We start from the raw sequence: 11,555 nt of genomic DNA on the forward strand, positions 1-11,555 counted from the left end.
ATTGGCAGTCGAATTCAAGTGAAACAATTTGGACAATCGCAAGTGAGAAGTCGGGGTAGGAGCTACTGGTCGATGATAATCGCATGTACTTGGAGCGATTAACTGATGTCAACCAATGAGAGAATTAGGTTTGAGCTCCCTGGGTTTGAGATGGTTAAAATCGTGATGCAATAATTGTTTTGATGTTGAATTCATGTTCGCTCGCGTAATGGATATATTCCGTGCTATTTTTTTTTCAACTTTCAGTTCTACAGTTGGAAAAGAAAGCAAACTGGATAAAAAATGTTGCCGTTTAAGAAATGCTCTATATGTTCCACATGCACATTGTATTTGTTTTGAATAACACGCATGATGTTTAAAGGAAAATTACGATTTGATAATCATCCGATGAGAATGAATCTAATGAGGATCAAAGATTTTCAAATAATTTTCTCACAACGACAATTGAATAATACTTAGAGAATTTTGAATTTAAACTGCCTATTGTAATATCTGTTTGATTTGAACATGTTTTTTTTTTCCGTACGTTGAATACATTTGCACAAGTAATAAGTAAAAATATGTTTACTTATGAAGCAAAATGAGAGTTTTTGTTAATAGTTTGGGTTATGTACAAGTTTAAATTCAAAAGTTGGAGCCAATTTCTAGAATAGTTACAAATAATCACATTGATAAGATACATCTAGTTTTGAAATGCTGATACACATTGTGCAGAGATAAGTTCTTTTTACTTCAACTAAACACATTTTTACTGTATTTTACTTATTTTAGTTCATCTAAATCATAATAGGTCTCTTTGATTTCGTTTAAACAGGTGTGATTGCAGTATATCTTCTTTGTTATTAAGGGAAGTCAGTTGTTTTTTCATCAGTAAAATGTAAACTAATTTCTTGTTACCCTGAAATAAGTTGAAAAAGAAATTTTATTCAAATACAAAATTATAAAACTAATTACATCTACATGTACTGTAATACGAACAATGAAAGAACACAGTACGACCAGGACCGAGCCCGAATCTATCAATTTTGAGGCTCCCTGCCAAAAATCAGCACGGCGGCTAACTGCCTACTAAATTTCCATGTCACTAAGGGCCGGGTGGCACTTTCAGTGGCATGCCCCCCTCCCCACACACACTGCAGGGTCTGCGAGTATGTAGATCCGGGCCTGACCAAGGCCGCACAGAGGGTAGGAAAGCAGGGGCAGGGCCGTCCGAAGAGACTGACCATGTTATCTTTCCTTTTATTAAAAAAGATAGGAATGTGTTAGTATTTTAAATTAAATCTGTACTAATAATAAAGCTGAAAGTCTCTCTGTCTGGATCTCTGTGACTCGCATAGCACCTAGACCATTTGGCCAATTTTCATGAAATTTAGCAAAGTTTGTAGCATGAGGGTGTGCACCTCGAAGCGATTTTTAAAAAATTCAATTTTGTTCTTTTTCTATTCCAATTTTCAGAAAATTTCTCCGAACAAATTATCACAATGTGGAATAGTGAGTTACGAAATCATCATAACGCGGAACTGTAACATGGGCAAGCGAATTGGCGAGAAATTCACCATACATTATTTAAATATAAAGGCGAACCAAATGACCTTTTAATTTTTCTACTATAGGCAAAGCCGTGTGAGTACCACTAGTACTGAATAAAAGTAAAAAGAATACATTTTAATGCAGCTAAAGCTCAGTTTAGAGCTCGCTGTCATGTCTTCACTCCCGCCCGGCGGGGGATGCCCTGCTCATCCTTCTCTTTGGACAGCCATGTGCCAGGCAAAAACTTTGAAGCTGGCTCACAAGGAGCCTGCTAGCCCTGGAAATGGACACAAAGGGGTGTTTTTGGGCATTGTAGCATAACGAGAAATTTTTTATGTGGAGATGAAGGTTTACTTAAAACCGGGGTTGCAGTGTCAGGCCAATTTTAGGTTAAGAGATACAAGTTGGAAGCTTTGAAATTCTAGGAATTTGGAATCTTTTTCCCTCTAGACTATAGCTGTTTCAGGGATACGGAGTAATAGTGGGAATTGGTTTGCTTTTGGGGTAAAAGCAGGGCAGCTGAGAGCCAAGGCGAACCTGTTGTTAATTTGGTCCACAGCCCCCACTCTCCTCATAAAACTCTGAGCTGTGACCCCTAGTTTTCGACTAGGCTGCAATGGTCTCTCGTTGGCCCTGCGTAAACAAGTCTGAGATTTAAAAATTCAAATGCATTGCTGTAATACAATTTTCCCATCACTGCCGCACGTAAAGGCATACATTGGCCTTAAAACCAGCCATGTACTTCATGTAGTATTACAGAGCTACATGCTGTATAACCCGCCACAAGTCGAACCGCACCATGCTGCGGACACTCACTGGTGAGATAAATTTACTTTGTCTACCAGTTTGTTGGCGTTCTCAGCTCCAATGAGTTGATATCTGCCTCCAGCTCAGTTGTTCACACTATTCCAGACTGATGAGTTCTAATAAGAACCAAACTGCAGTCTTTGGATTTGATAAACGGACTGTCTGGTACAATTGCAGGTTATCCTCCCGTACATCAAGTGCCGGATCCAGGGCGAAGGAAGCATGTTGTAATATAACTAGATGCAAAACTCAGCTGCAGCCACCGACTGTGCAAATTTTGAAGTAAATGGGCAAAAACATAGCCATCGAGGATACAATGCTGTTCCCATCCTATCAGAGGCTACGGCAAAAGTTGTTTCTGCGCATCTTGTCAGGGGCGGATCCAGACTATGGATTTGGGAGGGGAACTTTTCTAGCAAGTATGTTTATGGGGGTGGGGGAGTTATATGAAATTACTCATTAAAAATAACCATAAATATTGAGTTTTACAACATATCTACTGCTTCTTAATGCCTCTTATGAAAAAAATGTATTCATTACAAATTCTAAAAGTACAATTCTTAAATAATTAGTTTAAAAAGCTTGTTCATTTTTCTATTTGTATGTGTTTAAAGGAAATAACATTTGCACCAGTGGTTCAACCACAAAAGTTTTATAGAGGGTGCACTTTTAAAATTTTCACCATCTGATAGGGCGGTTGTTGAAAAGAAATGATGAAATTTTAGTCTTAAGGACGCAGTTTTAGACGGCCTTTGGTGATGTTACGAAAAAGAAAGGTTCGGGGGCCGCCTGCGGAAATTAAAGTTTTAAAAACGCAATTATAGGCGATATTTATTGACAGTAGGGTCAGAGATGGGATTTTTTTGGGGGGCTGCCTCCGTTTTTTTGTAAAATAGATTTAAATCGAAAATCCCTCCGCTAAATTTTCTGAAATTGAATTTCCAAAAACGCAGTTACAGACTAACTTTGACAATACTTCGAGCAGTACGGTTCTCGGGCTTTTCCCAAAAAATGTTTCGAAATTGTAGTCCTAGAAAACGAAGTTTTTGAGCGATATTCGGTGATAAAGGATTTAAACGCTTTCCCCATTAAATTTTTCAAAACCTTAATTTTTTAATGTTCAGATTTTCTACAGGAGCATTCGGACCCTTGTCCGGAAATTTTTCGTTATCGACATCTTAAAAAAATGACTGTAGACCATATTTGGTAATGTCAGGGGTTTGGCAATTTTTCAAAATTGAAGCTCCAAAAAAGCAATTTTAAGCGATTCTCGATGTTATTAGAATGCGAGGTGTTAGGTAGTTCTCCCCTTTAAAATTTTCAAAATTGAAGTCCTGAAAACAAGATTTGAGACGCGCTTTAAAGGTATTGGCGAAGGAAGCGGACTTCCGACATTATGAAGACTTTCTTATTTTTAGACCGACTAAAAAAGGCGACTGTTTCCAAGGTACGTTCTATTTTTCTCTTTAATTATAGGAAATGTTTTACAAAAGCATTCTACTCGGCCTTCTGGGGGATCACGGATCCTGTCGCCCTGTGTCCCCCCCCCTCCAGCCTCCACCTCTAATAGCGCCACTGAATTGCAGCAGCTTTAAATATAATGATCAATCCTTCACCAAATAAATGCAAAAAACAGTTTAAACAGGTTTGTCTTTATTTATTTATTTTTTTTTATGCAGGGAAGAGGGGAACATTCCCCAGTTCTCCTCTTTAGATCCGCTTTTGCAATTCATTCCTATCTTTTTCTTGCGCCTTTCTTCAAGCTAAAGTTCTATATAACTGGAGAACTTCGCTGTAATACGTTGTGAAAATTTATAAGTACCTACACATGAGAATTTAGAGGAAGGGGAACGTTCCCCCAGTTCCCTTCCAGGGATCCGCCTCTGCTATTGTTTGATCGAATTTTCTGGAGCTTTTCCTCGAGTTTAAGTTCCATAAAACAGAATATTTTTTCTACACTCTATTGTGAATATTTTTAGGTATATATGGGGGTTTTGAGGGGAGGAGAAGGTTCCCCCAGTTCCCTCCATGGATCCGTTTCTGTTGTTGCCTAATTGCTTTTCCTGGTGCCTTAGTTCACGTTCTAAAGTGTGTGTGTGTAGGGGGGGGGGGACATTCCAGCAGTTCCTCTTTTTAGGTCCGCTTTTGAAATTCTCTCCTTACTTTTTCTGGCGCCTTTCTTATAGTTCAAGTTTTGAAAAACAGAATTATTTTCCCGTACTCTCTTTTGAAAATTTTTAGGTACACTTGGGATTTTGGAGGAGGAACGTTCCCCCCGTTCCCCTCCCGTGGATCCGCTCCTGCATCTTGTTCGAGCACTTGTCTATTTACTAAAAGGTCTAAATTACCTACGGAACCATTTCTTGTAGTGTATCTGGTTACTACAGTCGAATTTGCCTATAACGAGCCCTGTTTTAACGAGAACTTGGATTTAGCGAGGGAATCAAAAAGCTTTGGCTGGTACAATGTTAAGCCTAGAAGAGCGTAACTCACCTTATCGAGCAAACCCCGCTTCAAGCGAGCAATATTTTTGTCAGTCATAAAATTTCTGTCAATTTCCACTGCAGAAAACATTATTCTATTTCTCGAAAAATTTCATTAACATTTTTGAATTAAAAAAAAAAGACATAAATCCTGAGAAAAAGTGACATAGCCTTTTTTAAAAAATTTGTGGAGTTTAGGAGGATTTAGAAATTATATTTGTTGAAGCGAATGTTAATTCATTTCTGAGATATACTTCCAAGGATATTGTAGCTCTAAGCCTTAAGCCTTGGACATACTGTCAGACCGGCTTAATCGAATATCGTCGGTTCCAAGAAATATTATTTGATTAAGCGGGGAAATTTTATTTATGTTTCTAAATTTACAACTTGTCTTAAAACATAATAATAAAAAAACAAGTTTTTAAGGGAAATAATTAGTGTTATTTCTTAAGTTTTAGAAATAAGCTAAATAAACAACAAAATAATTTCTTATATAAACAAGTATATTACAAGCACGTATGAAAATTATAAAAAGTAGCTTACAACTTCAGTAATGAAATCTTTATTTTTGGCACTTTTTTTTTCAGAACAACATTGTTTTTTGAAAAATTCCATAATAGGCGATTGCTTGCTCAAGATCTTTTGGGAACACTTTCTGACACCTTTTCCCCCCTCCTTGTCTACCGTATCTTACATTAAATATTTGTCAATTTATCATCGTGTAAATTGTGTACAATATTTATTTGTGTTATTTAATCAGGTTATCGACTGCGCTATTTTTCTCAATGTAAAGATAGTTGGCAATAAATATTACTTTACAGTTTAACTCGATGCTTGCTTGCGACCGGCTCAACCAGTTAACCGATCACGTGCTTTAATCAACCAATCAACAGCTTTAAATGGTAACCGAAAGATGATAGAACGTTGCGGTTAGTAACCCGTTACTCACCGGTCGACCGGTGAGGTTCGTCGAATGCAAACAATAAGTGTTCTTACTTAATTTTTTTCTAATTAATTCAAAATGTTTCTCATCAAAATTGCTTGTGAAAGCTGATTAATATTTTTCGATTATCTGGGGAAATTATTCGATTAAGCGGGGATCTTTAGTATTGCATCTATGGGGAAATATTCGGTTCCAGGAGGTTTTATTCGTATAAACGGGTTATTCGTTTATCCGTTACCCGATTAAGCGGGGCTTACAGTATTCAATAGTTTCTAAAGTGCAGAAAAAATTCGAACTATTTTAAGCCGCAGATGCCATTGGCGATGTTCTTCATATCTCAAAATCCTTGAAAAAATAACAAGAAAGAGAGAAATAAGACAGTTCAAAGAAAATAGCTAACTTTGGTGTTATATTGAAATATAAAAATAACTCAGTATGTATAAAATTTCATGATTTTTTCCACAAACCCTTTTTTTACGAGCAATCTGGTATATATAACAAGCAAATGCTGCAGTCTCTTTGCACTTGTTTGTAGTGAGTTGGACTGTACTACATATATGGGAGCAAGCCCTTGCTACAGGCGGCAACTTCTGAAAGGCGGCAAAATTCACCTAATTATTTTCTTCAAATTTGTTCAAACTTGATATAAAACCTTGAAGGTAGACGGGTAAGGACTAGTGATGGGCATAATCGAATCACTCGAGAACTCTTATTGTCACGAATTCTTGGTTATTGATTGACTCAGCTGGAGTTCTCAATTTCAAAAGATCTGGATTATCAATCGCTCAAGTTCTCGATTTGGAAAGATATTGATTATCAAAAGGTCTTGATAATGCCCATCACTAGTGAGGGCATCAGTTTCAACATTTGCCACAGACATATAAAAATAACAGAAATTTGAACATCTGGCACTGCTCGCTTTTCACTATCGCCCCCTCCCAAACCAGTATTAAACGACTGAATTCGAAATTTGCCCCCCTTGTCTGACTACGTTTTGCATATGCACCTTTGTGAAGTACTGCCATTATTTTTTTCCTCATTGGAAAAAAAACAACGGGATTTGGATCGTCATTTATTTTTTCATTTATTTACAGCGAAATGTTTCTGCCAATTACTTTTTTTAAAATCATGGATATGCAGTACATATATGTTACTGCAAAACACCAAAATTAAAGAATGTCGACTTTTACTGACGATTCACCAGAAATATTAAGTATATCACCGATGCCTTTGGTATGTATATGTTGATATGCACTGACTAGTGTCGACATTTACCAGATTTCTGACTTTCACAATTTACCTTTAAATGGAAGTACAATGCATGTCATAGTAGGAACTTATGCCGGGGCCATGTAGCTAAGTTTGATGCATTTTGTTATTGTACCATAATGCGCAAGTAAATGCAATTTTAGCAAATAATTGAAAAATACTAGCCTAGAATTGAGATTTTATATTAGTAAGATAGTGAACGTTAAACAAATTTACTCACTTTGAACAATCTCTTTTCTTTTTCTTTCTCAACTAGTATAGTACTAACTAGTAAAATTACAACAATGAAGAGAATTTAATTATAATTTCTCATCACAGTCGTAATTCAACTTGTATTGTTGTTCAGCCGGAAAAAAATTCCGTTGATTTCTTCAAAACAACGAAGTAGTATAATGACTATGCAGAATATTATGCCATCAAGTATTAAGTCATAATTAAAATAAGTACTGCATTTGTGGATGAAAACAATGTTAAATTGAAGAAGTATCGCATATTTTAAGTAAATAAAACCAATTTTACTTCCAATGTAAAATGAAGGCTATTGTAAAAGTGCTACGGTAAACAAAAAACGAGTCTTGCATTGAGTTGCCAATTTAGAATTGAAAATTTTGAACAATAACATTCCATTAATTCTAAAATCAACTTTGCATTCAAAACAGACGCCATTGATGTTTTTCTGCACTTGCGAGGGATTTTCCAGACTTACAAGAGCTCGAGAGCAATTGCAAATTTTGCGAGGGAATCGGGACTGAAGACAATCGCAATGTTACACTTGAATTGAAATTGGGGATTTAGCGATCGCACCGGTGCATTGCGATCGGCCGTGTTTCACTTGAATCCCTGTGTAAAGCAACAAAATTAGCTCAAGCTATGCTCGGGAGTATATGGCTGTATCTGGAGTATCCAAGCTGAAGAAAAAGTGAAAGAAAAATTAGAACTAAATCAGAAGACAGTAAAAAGAAGAAAATCAAATGTTATCACATCACTTTGTAGTAAAAAGCAATAAATATAAGGAAATATTGTCAAACTCGCATATAACAAGTGCAAAAAGATCGCGATAATTGCTCGAGTACTCCTAAAAAATTAGTTTGTGAAAAAAATCATAAAAATTCATATTTGCATTTTTTCTTCTTTTTAGTCTCTGTGCAGTTCCAAAAAAGTTGGTATATTTGCATTTTGTTTAAATGTCTCTTTCTTGTGTCATTGTTTTTCAGGAATTCAAAAATACTATAAATTTTAAATGCTTATTTACACTCCACAAATTAAAAAAAAAAGTTCTGTTACCACTTGTTTTTGGGGTTTATGACTTTTTGCTAAATTTTGATTGACTTTGGAATGCTAAACAAATTCACCAAAAAAGGATAAGTTGAGCTGGAAGCCAATAGAAATTTTTTGAATCACAAAAATATTGCTCATTCAAACTAGGCCTCATACTCTAATGTAACATCAGTCCTGAAATTGTATAAAAGTTTGCATTGCTTAAACAAAAACAAACCCAAGTTTATAAGAAGTCATATTCTCTTCATTTATGATATCTTATAATTAATCCCTTAAATATTTAAAACTAGTTGAATTTAATTATTGAAAACTTATTTAAAATGTGTAACATCAGTCACAGTAACGTCAGTCACATTTCTCTTTTTATTAATAAACCTCAGAGAAATTGCACAAATGGCATTCATTGACTGCTGCAGAAAGACAAAAATGTAATATCAGTCACAAAATCTTTGTTATCATCAGTCACGGGTGTTAAATAATTTTTATTCTCTTAGTTTTTTTTTTTCAACAAAACAAAGTGTTTTCATCAAGTCTGAAATCTCTATTTTAAGGGGAAGAAATTTGTTTAGATTTTACGTTATTAGTTTGAAAAGAATTTCAAATTATATACAAGTCACTTTTCTTAATGTCTCTTCTGCGTAACATCAGTCACGTTTTTTTATTCCCATTAATTTCATACAATATTTTTTTCTCAAGTCTGAAGACAAGTGTGGGGGCAGTGATGTACCATATTATGATATTTTAGAATCAAAAGAGATTAGATCAATTTCAGAAGAAACAATTTAATTTCAAGACAGTGTTATATTTATAAGTTAAAAATAGTCAAAGTGTAATATCAGTCACCGTGGACTGACCCTGATAATTCTTCAAGTTAAATCTAGCCCTTATAAAAAGAAAAGAAAATGAAAATATGACAAAATAACATAAAGTATATGTTCGATAAATACATCATCTTGTTCTTTACTTCATAATTTCAGGCTTTACTATCTTGATTTAAAAAAAAAATATTTTAAGGAAACAGTTTACACTGAAAGTTTTTTGTAAATGTCTTAAAATTTTTATTTTACTACTTCTAGTCCTATAATATTCATGTTCAAAATTAGTCTTTGTAAAAGTATATAGGCTATTTTGGTAAATTTCAATAAAAAGGGATAATCCTTTTCTGTTTTTTGATTTCTTAACAAATTGCTTTTGGTCACCTTTTAGTTACCTCTGTTTTCAAATTTATCACTTTCTCACATTTCAAAGGTCATCAGCACTCCTCTCCCTGCATATCTTACTGTTGCTATGAAGCAACAATATGTAGATTTGTGTTATATAATTCTGTTTTCTATTAAAGTGTGAATTATTTAATTTTTACTCTTACACTTCAACTATGAAAGATCATTAATTTTTTTAAAAAGGAGTTTAGTATCATTTTTTCATTTTTTTGTAGCCTCACATCCACAATGGCAGGTGGTATGAATCCAAATGCTGCACAATCACCAAGAGGAGGTGATGGAGATGCTCCGCCTCCTGGCCTGGATACTGGAAATATGAATGTATTGTATGAAGCGTAAGTTAGAAAAAATATTTGTATTTTTTACAATTATTCATTAAAAACCTCCAGTTGTCTTCACTCATTTTGTGTCGATTTTTTTTTAAACACTAGAATGCCGAGAAGCGTTATTTCGACACCTCGGTATTTTTAAAGTTAGGCAAAATTTAAAATTCGCACGGGATCCATCCGAATTTTCGTGATTCTTATTTAATATATAAGGAAAACTCACGCACAAAGTTATGAGAAATTAGCTTTTTAAAAATTGATTTTAGGGTGAATTTACATAGAACGCCGGTGCGGTGTCATTTCGACACTTCAATCATTTTATCTCCAATATACTGAACTTAATTTTTTTTTAACAGCAGTTCTATAATAAGCGTCAGAGTACTGAAGATCACCAATGCTTGTAATTAAATTTTAATTTTTCACACCTGCTTATCACATGATAGTTTCTGATGCCATATGAGTGCTCATGTGTTACGATTTATCAATTGCACCAGGCGTTTCTTTTTTGCTGAGATAGTTGATGAGCTTGCATACATGTTGGCAGCTTTTTGGATTAATTATGATGCTTTTTTTTTGAGCATTTTATATTATTATAGTTTAAAAATTTTAAAATGTCTTGCAAAAAAGGGCGAAATGCGCAGAGAAAAGATCAGTAATTCGCAGGAAAAAAAGAAAAGCAATGAACATGAATTTCAAAATAACAGCCTACCAAAGAGTAAAAAATGTGTTGGAAATGCGGCGACCAAAATGTTTTTCCTGTAAAAGAGGTAAAAGAGTAGTATATATGGAAAGTGCACCAAACATATAAATTATCTCTGTGTTTAATCTGTGTTTTTCTGAAAAATATTCTGCATAATTATTTTTTTCCTATTGATATAATAATTCATCTATCAATGAACTTGATGTCATTTTATTATTTTATTGCCATTCATAAATTAAAAAGATATTAAAACGAAAATTGCATTTATATTGTTCGAATATCTCACTTAGTTTTGACTAGTGTCGAAATGACACCAGTCGGCATTCTAGGGTAAGTAAATGTTCCGGCGTTCTAGTGTTAAAGTTTTTGAATCATTAGGTTATATTTTCACTCTTGTTTAAAAACTTTTCTTTAAATTATTCATTCAATTTTCTTTTAACTATTATAAACCATTTTAATTCATTGGTCAATTATTTCAATCATTTTAATTTTCAGTGGGCAGTACTTAGCTGCTCAGTTGCAAGCTGCAAATCCAGACCTTGTAGAGTCAAAATACTTCTAGGAATAATCCCGGTCCAGATGGTAAGCTTATTTAACAACAAAATTCTATACAAACACAATGTTTATGAAATGTTAAATGTTCTGCCATATGCAATCGAAAAAGAGTATTATTATTTCTTAGTAACTCTATGCAGTTTACAATTTGCAAAACTTTATTTCACATTCTGAAACAAATTTCATTTGAATCACCCTTGTTGATAGAGAAAAGCCTTGAGGATGAGAAATGATCATCCTTTTTACCTTGAGGCAATAAAGATTGACTTTTGGCAAAAATTTAAAAACAGAATCAGATTTTAAATATTAAAATAAAGTCTGAATTTTTATAAATTTGGCCATGTATTTTCAAAGAGTTTTCCTTGGATAAATGTAAACATCTCAATAAATGTGTTTTAATACAAGTTTTTCTTTCAAAAATGTTATCAACTTCAATATTATTAA

At 34.1% G+C, this 11,555-nt stretch overlaps 1 long non-coding RNA gene across 1 annotated transcript in view; it reads left to right on the forward strand.

Annotated features, from left to right (window-relative positions):
• LOC129217588 (uncharacterized) overlaps nucleotides 1-11,129 on the forward strand; it is a 34,989-nt gene extending 23,860 nt beyond the window's left edge. The window contains exons 2-3 of the long non-coding RNA XR_008580236.1: nucleotides 9,746-9,865; nucleotides 11,052-11,129. This is a non-coding gene — a long non-coding RNA (uncharacterized LOC129217588). The remainder of the gene's footprint in view (nucleotides 1-9,745; nucleotides 9,866-11,051) is intronic.
• Nucleotides 11,130-11,555: the final 426 nt, after the last annotated feature.

The sequence above is a fragment of the Uloborus diversus genome, chromosome 1 (assembly GCF_026930045.1).
Source record: "Uloborus diversus isolate 005 chromosome 1, Udiv.v.3.1, whole genome shotgun sequence".
NCBI classification, from domain to species: domain Eukaryota; kingdom Metazoa; phylum Arthropoda; class Arachnida; order Araneae; family Uloboridae; genus Uloborus; species Uloborus diversus.